We start from the raw sequence: 8,877 nt of genomic DNA on the forward strand, positions 1-8,877 counted from the left end.
ACATAAAGATTAAAATGAAGCAGATCACGCATCATTATTGTATCTTGTCCACGACTATGTGTGAATGAGACTGGCACCATCCATCAATTTATGAACATTAATATTCCTTCTCCACAAATTCTGGAACATGTTCATCAAAGGAGTATAAAAGCGCATTCATCACCTAATCCTTTATTGTCCCATCAGCAGCGCAACGACCCAGGGCTCAGTTTCTTAGTCTAGGGTGTTGATCTAAATACACTACAGTTATCAATCAGGGAGTGTGAGGTGTATGGACAATATTATATAGGGCATATATTTTATTGATTCAACAGGTTATGGTATCCGTCATTTCTGTGAAGTTTTACGATTCTCTGAACTTACAAACAAACGGGAAAGCATAGATTTATACCCTGTAGTGACTCGTGAAAAAATAAACAAGCTTCCTTAGATTTTCACCCCGGAATATGAAAAAGAATAAATCCATCCATCCATCCATCATCCAATCCAACATTGCCCCATGAGGAGCGTAGGAGCCCGGGGCTAGGCAGTTGGTCCCGACATTGAAGATGAGAGTGACCAGCCTCACTCATCCATGAGTGGCATTACATGAGCAATCAACCCCAATTATCCCTTGGATATAAACCTTCACTGGCTCAATCCGATTGGAGCGCAATAATTACCCACTAAACCACCAGGCGCCAAAATTTGGTTATATGGTTACCACCCAGCGTAGTAAATGGTTTCCTGGTGTACAGGAAACCATTTGACTTGTCACTCTGTGCAGAGTTACCCTCAGACAGAAGGAAGAGGAAAGAATGAAGGAAGGAAAGACAGAAGAGAGAGTGTAAAGTCACACGTAGGCAGAAGGACAAGGAATGAATGAAGGAAAGAAAGAAGAGGATGGAAGGAAAGAAGGATGGAGGAGAAAGAATAAACCACCGAAAAAATATTTAAAAGACACAAGGAAGACATGAGATATATTTCTGAATAAAGTCAGTTTACTTCAACCGGCTAAACATAACTGGTCGTCTTTTTATTCATCTTCCAGTCCACTTTCAGAATGTCTTGTTCTTCATAACATGTCTTTTCTTGCAGTTCTTCAAATGATTCACTGCAAAGAACAATGTCTTTAGGAAATATAAGATTGTTAACTGTTCTTCATTTTCATCTTCATTGTTATCCCAACATATTTTTTTTAATGGTAAAGAAACCATGACTTAAGGACCGTAAAGATGGAGACATTGAGATATTACGTTCTTAAAACATTTGCTACCACGGATGCTCTGTTCTTTTACAAATTAATCATCCAGTCCTTTATTTCCCCATCAGGAGCATAGGGGGCTGGAGTGAGGCTATTTACATAAGTCCTGACATAAGGTAAGATTGATCACTCACTAGTCCCTGGGTTCAACGCGTCCGTCCACAAGACCATGAGGTGCCCATTTGGCTGCATGGTTGCCACCCAGCGTATAAATGGCTTCCAGGCCTCCAAGAAGACATTCACTTATAACTCAGTGTATAGTGAGTGTTGCTAGACAGGGTCCCTGGGGAAGAGGTGAAGTGGTTAATGAGACAACTTGGTGTCACGGACGGATGTGAAATTATGAATTAAGAATGCTTAAATGTTACTTGAAAATAGAGACAAGGAATTGACTTGTGAAAATCAAGCAGTAAGTTTTACTTTATGCCGGCTTATTTCGCCGATTCCCAAGGGACGAGAATTTATAAACTTTCTCAACAGTACAATGCAGGAACTAATTACTCACGCGTGCTGTTTGTTAGTACTGTTAGCCTCTTGAGAAAGTGACTCCACCCCTGACAATCAATAACTAATGCTATTAATGATAAACAGGTTCTTGCCGGTGCATTAACTCCTGGCTGGCACAACGGATTTAAACTTGATACAAAAGAACTGGCCTAAGTACCAGTTATGAATAATGCAAAGCGTTTGTGCAAACTAGGAGCGGCAACTAAAATAAGTTTATTGTGGAGAAATAAAACACGAGTTTAATTACATTAAGCTCAAAGAAAAGAACTGCAAATTTATTGATTACACTGAAATAAATTTACGTTATAAGAATCTCAAAAATGAATTCAAAATAACAAGGAGAATACACTCACTCGCTCATTCAAAAGCTAAACACACTTAAACCTAGAAAAAAAACGAAAAGAAATACTGGTCAGTGGAGGGGAGCCGAGCAAAATGACTGGGTGCCTGTGCTGGACATCAGACACTGCAATTCGCTAAGTCTGCTTCGCCAATTCACCGTCTAGGTGGAGATTCAGGAACTCACTGTACAACGGTGGCGCTGCTTTTTGCTGGGCACAAACGGTCCTACTCTCGCGACAACTCAAGGCTGACTAATTTCAAATTATGAAAGGATGAGAGATGGCCATGTTCGAACTTCAACGGTCAACGGGAAGAAAGTGAGCGATATAGGCTCACAACAAATCACTCAGTGAAAGCATTAATGTCGTGGGTAAGAACGGTCACTTGTGAAACAGTGACAAATGTTTTGAAAACCATCCCGATCGAGTGAATACGAGGACGGTTGAACTGAGTGATGCCCAGTGGGAATTCCACTAGAATTGGTGGTTTACTCACTAGAGTATAATGTCACGAATTTATAAATACGCTTGCGCGAATTCGTGACACTTGGGATCGAGAAGTGGCTGGTTAAAGCGGTTGTGGTTATGTATGTGAGTACTCGCATCCAGATGAGAATGGATAGAGATTTGAGTGGTGAGTTTTCCTTGCATGTTGGCGCTCATCAGGGGTTAGTCTTAAGCCCCTAGTTGTTTGTCGAGGTGCTTGAAACTCTCTTACGTGACTTCAAAAATGGACTCACATGGAGGATGTATGATGAATTGGTGTTGACTGCAGAGAATGAAAGGAGGTGGAAGAAAGGTTTAGGAAATAGAGAGACGGAATGGGGCATAAAGGTTCAAGAGTAAAAATGGATAAAAAGAAAGTGATGATATTATCTAGGTCTGGTGTCGGTACTGTCAAAGCAGACGGAGTGTTAACATGTCCAGTTTTCCACAAGGATGTGGAAGTAACTCCAACTTTGCACTGCTTGTGATAGGTGGGTGCTTAAGAGATGTAGTGGTATTACAAGTAGATTGCTAAATAATGCTGATTTCGTGTGTGCTGAGTGTCGGCGAGAGCGTGTAGAAATTGTCAGAGTGGAAGGATTGATCTTGAGTACGAAGGGGAGTTTTGCCATTTGAGGGACATGCTATGTGCTTGAGGTGGGGCTCTGTGGATATGGTATGGAAAGGTTGAAGGAAGTTTGGAGAGCTCTTGCCTCTACTAACATTGAGAGAGCTCTACCTCCGTGCTAGGGGATCTTTGTGTTTGGTATCTGTTAAGGAGTGTAATGTTGTATGGTAGTGAAACCTGGACAGTATATGAAGAGGATATTCGCAGGCTCAAACGAACATAATGACACTGATCAGATGGACGGGTAGTGCGTCCTTGAATGCGAGGCCTGAGGAGGCTAGGACTACTACTGAAGAGTTGAGAGAAAGGATGGGACTGAAATGTATTATTGTTGTGATGAAAAGGGGTAGATTGAGATGGTTTGGGCATGTTGAGAGGATGGAAGACCACAGTTGGGTGCAGAAGGTGAAATGTGTGAACGTTGAGGGTAGGGTTGAGAGAGGCAGACCAATAAAAGACCTGGGACCAGGTTATAGAGTGTGACCTTAGGGAAAAGAGAATGAATAGGGAGGCTACCATAGATCGCGCAGTATGGAGTGCCGCTATTAGGTGACCAAGGCCAACAAGTGGAAGGATGTTGGAGCCTTTATAAACACTACGATACGGTCATTCTTCTTCTTATTATTATTGTTATTATTATTATTATTATTATTCTTTTCCAATATGTGCATGATTGTAAGGCCCTTCTACTGGGCATACTCTTGAAACTTTTTCCATAATTGTAATTTCTCTCTCCTTGTTTCTGGATAGTACTTCAAATTGTTTTTTGATGGAAAAAAGGTTAACGTGATAAGGATTTTTGTTGGTACCGACTGACACTTGTTCCAGCCGCAGGGTTGTCGTTAAGAGAGTTTAGGTAGGTAGTGTCGTGTACTATACGTCATCCGCTTTAACTTGGCCCAAACTTTAATCCCTTTGTAGCTTATTTCATGTAGTTCAGTGGCAGAAAAATACAGTACTGTGGAACTGCATCCTTTCTGTAGCTTGTCTTAGTGGCCAGCTTCATAGTCTTGTGTTAATATATTGTTGTAATATAGCACTCAAGAAGGAGGGATGGCAATTTTAGGTCAAAGTAAACTGAACTGAGTATAATGACAAATGCTCCTCGCTTGGTGGTGGGGAACACAGATCAACACAAAGCCCCGTATTTATTTAGGGTTGCCTGATGGTCTGGTGGTTCCGACATCCCATTTGGAGTGATGGCTTTATCATGCGTTTGTGATCGGCCCTGAACTGAAGAGATGGCTGGGAGTCCATTGTTCATATAATGTCACCAGGATAAGTAGGCTGGTCATCTACCTTTTATATACTGGACTATGATAGTCTAGCCCTGGGACCCTACAGCTTTAAGGACGTAATAAGGGATAGAGTTTTGCTGCTCACCGTTTTTAATTTTACTTTTCTTTTTTGCAGTCATGAAACCCTGTGCGTTCCTCCGGTTTTGCTTCCTGATCCTGTTGGTGGGTACTGGCTGTTACGGCGGCTGGCCGGTGAGAGTGGACGGCACTAAGGGACTGGGTGAAAGGACTCAGGACCTGCTGGTGAAGGTTCTGCTGGAGTTGGTGCAGAAGGAGTTTGCTGGATGTCACCTGGTGCTGGCTGCCTCCTACAGAAACTCATCCACCTTCGCTCAAGTCGTCAGGTGTGTGTGTGTGTGTGTGTGTGTGTGTGTGTGTGTGTGTGTGTGTGTGTGTGTGTGTGTGTGTGTGTGTGTGTGTGTGTGTGTTCTTACCTTACCTAATTGTTCTTACCTAATTGTATCTTTACAGGAATGAGTCAAGCTCGTACTGTCCAGTGTCTTAAACCATATTTATCGTACATATCCTTAAATTTGTGAATTGTTTTGGCACACACTATTTCATTCGGTAGTGCATTCCATTGGTCAATTGCTCTGTTTGGGAAACTGAATTTCCTTACGTCTTTATCACCTCTCTTCTTATGCAGTTTTTTTCGCAGTGTCCTCTTGCTGATGCTTCTCCATGTGTTAAGTAATCATTTATGTCTATTTTCTCCTTCCCTGATATGCACTTATATAGCATTATCATGTCACCTCTTTTCCTTCGCTCCTGTAGTGTTGGTAGATTCAGTTTATTTAGTCTTTCTTCGTAGCTTAGGTCCCTTAAACTTGGTATCCATCTTGTAGCGGCCCTTTGAACTTTTTCAATCTTGTCTATGTGCTTTTTGAGATGAGGACTCCAGACTACTGATGCATATTCCAGGGTTGGTCTAATGAATGATGTTATTATCCTTCTTAGCATGTCTTCATTTATGTATGTGAATGCTATTCTCATATTTGCAAGCAGTGTATACATGTTCCGTACCTTCTCGCTGATGTGGTCAGCCGGAGATAGTCTGTTATTGATGATCACACCTAGGTCTTTCTCTCTTTCTGATGTGTATAGGGTTTTATTTCCTAACTTATAATCCCAATCAGGTCTTTTTCCACTTTTACCAAACTTGATTACATGACACTTGTCCACATTGAATTCCATTTGCCATGTACTACTCCATTCATGAAGTTTATTTAATTCTTCTTGTAGCTCTTTACAAGGGTCTGTGTTAGTAATTCTCCTTTGTATTTTTGCATCATCTGCAAACATATTCAGATAGCTCTCATTTCCAGTGTTACTGTTTATATCATTTATATACACTAAAAACATAATTGGTGCCAGCACTGAACCCTGTGGTACTCCACTAGTCACTTCTTTCCATGATGAGTAGTTTCCTCTTAGTACTGTTCTCATTTCTCTTTTTATGAGAAACTCTTGCATCCAACAAAACAGTTTGCCTCGAATTCCTCCTTGATGGTACAGTTTCCATAAAAGTCTTTGGTGTGGTACTGTGTCAAAAGCTTTCTTGAAATCTAAATAGATACTGTCCAATCATCCTTCTCTTTCCTGTATTGTGTTTGTTACTGTCATAGTAGCTCAACAGATTAATAACACATGATTTTCCTTTTCTGAAACCAAACTGTCTATCTGTTATCATACTGTGTTCTTCTAGATGGTTTACCCAAGCTTTTCTTATAAGCTTTTCTAATACCTTGCTTACAACACTGGTCAGTGATACTGGTCGGTAGTTGAGTGGATTTTGTCTATTTCCTTTCTTGAATAAGGGGACAATATTTGCTTTTTTTTTTTTTTTTTCCAAATATCAGGTAGTTTACCTTGACTCAAGGATTTCTTGAAAATTAAAAATAATGGTTTACTTAACTCCTTTGCACATTCTCGTAGTACCCAACATGAAATTTCATCAGGACCACTTGCTTTTCCTCTGTCTAATCTACTTAACTCCTCCTGTATTACTTTTTCTGTTATTTGTATATCTGGTAGTATGTGTGAACATGCATGTTCCACATAGTCCCTCTCAGCGAAGTTAAGCAACGTTGGGTCTGGTTAGTACTTGGATGGGTGACTGCCTGGGAACACCAGATGCTGTTGGCATCCCTACGTGTCAGTGGGGTTGGTGGAGGATTAGTGCCCCTCCCTGTAAAACAATTAGCTCTAAACCCTTGGTCACCCTGTTTGGGATACATGGCGTCTGGCAATGAGTGAATGATGAAATATCCTTCTCTTGTGTATAAGTGATTCCCTCGTCCGTAACTGATTGTATTATATCTTTTACTTTGGTTTTGCTTCTGATATAGCTGTAAAACAGCTTTGGTTGATCACTACTTTTATTTATTATATCCTCCTCAAACTGTTTTTGGGCTTCCCTCCTTATTCTTGTATAATCGTTTCTTGCCTGTTTGTAATTATTATACGCCCTTTCACTATTATGTCGTCTGTATCTATTCCACAACAAATCTCTTCTTTCTTTTGATTTTTTACATTCTGTATTGAACCATTTCTGTATTTTCTTATCTGCTTCTTTGTGCTGTGGGATGTACTTCTGGACTCCTATTTCATAAAATTCACAGAATTTTTTATATATAGCATTTAAATCTTGTCCTCTAAGCTCATTTTCCCAATCAACTTCTAAGAAATACTTCTTTAGGTCTTGATAATTTCCTTTTTTATAGTTTAGGCGCTTTTTGTAACTGTCATTGCTGTTTACTATGTCATATGCTATCCTGAAGTTATAATGTAGTACTGCATGATCGCTTTTGCCGAGTGAGGGTGATATATTAAACTGTCAATACCATTTTCTTGCCTAGTAAATATTAAATCTAGCACTGAAGGTACATCAAGTCCTCTTTTTCTGGTGGTTTCCCTCACATGTTGCGTTAGGAAGAACTCTTGTACGAGATCCAAGAGCTTTTGGTCCCAACAGCTTTCTTGGCTAATTATATCTAGAGTATTCCAATTTATATTTGTATTGAAATCCCCAGTTAGTATAATTTTTTCTGATTTCTCTTCCATTTTATGTAGTAATGATCTTAAACTCTGAATTGTACTCTCTGCCAGGTCCTCATATTCATCTCTTTCCCATGTGTTTGATCTGGGTGGCATGTACAAATTGGCTACAATTACTTTACCTTCAGATGTGTTGATCTCTACTGCAATCAGTTCTACTTGTGATGGTATATCTAGTTTTATTTCATTGACTTTTAGATTTTTCTTAGTTAATATTATAATTCCTCCTCCTTTTTTTAAATTTCTGTCTCTTCTCCATATATATATTGTATTCCTCTAAGTTTAGTATGTCATTGGATATCCTTGGTGTTAATTTTGTTTCAGTTAGGCATATTATTTGTGGTTCATTTTCTCTGACGTAATCATTCATCTCTAGTAATTTAGATACCATTCCATCCACATTTGAGTACATCAACTTTATCTTCTTGTTTATATACTTGTCATGACATGGTTCTACTACCTTCCTCCTTTTTATTCCATCCTGTTTGTGTACCACTTTCGTACCTGCAATCCTATTACTTTGTAAAAAAATTTCTTCTTCTCCTCTTCTGATCTTCCCTCATTTTTTGTTTTTGCTTCCTCCCTTTTCTCTTTCAGTAATTCCAGTTCCTCTTGTGTTAGGCATCTTTTTATCCATACATTTTTGAACTCCTCTATTTCCATAAGATTTTTTGCATTTTTTAGTATCTCTTCCACAGTGTTTACACTCTGGAAAGTCACCTTTAGAGGTCTTGTCTTGCTTTTCTCATATTTCCCTAACCTTTTGTGTTCCTCTATGTCTTTACTACAGATTTCCTCTGATACTTCCTTCAGTAAGCTCATTACATTTGCCATCTCCTTTTTGTCTCTTGTGATCTTGTTTTTTAGATCTTCCTCTTCTATGCCAGTGATTACTATAGATTTGTTTATAATCTACTGAATCTCTGACTAACTTTGGATTGTTTTGAATTATTCTTTTCAATTCCTTTTTAATGCCTTTTTCCTCCACCCTTGTTTCTAAGTCTTTCTTTACTTTCACCATTTCAACATACGTGGTTTCCACATCATTTTTGTAGCTTTGCACAGCTTCATTCACCTGTGTTATCTTCTCCTCAATATCACTGCTCTGGTCAATAAGACTGCTTACTTGCCCAATTGTCTCCGTGTCATTTTTGAACTCTTCCATAACACTCTCGTGTGTGTGTGTGTGTGTGTGTGTGTGGAGACACCTATTCACTGCAAAATGTGATTTAATTCTATTTATAACTTTATTTATTTATTTTGTCCTGATTCTTTTCCAAGAGCCTACCCTGATTATGCCTTTTCCCCATGTGCAAT

The sequence above is a fragment of the Coenobita brevimanus genome, chromosome 66, assembly GCF_032717465.1.
Source record: "Coenobita brevimanus isolate Jiangsu-jjx chromosome 66, ASM3271746v2, whole genome shotgun sequence".
Classification (NCBI taxonomy): domain Eukaryota; kingdom Metazoa; phylum Arthropoda; class Malacostraca; order Decapoda; family Coenobitidae; genus Coenobita; species Coenobita brevimanus.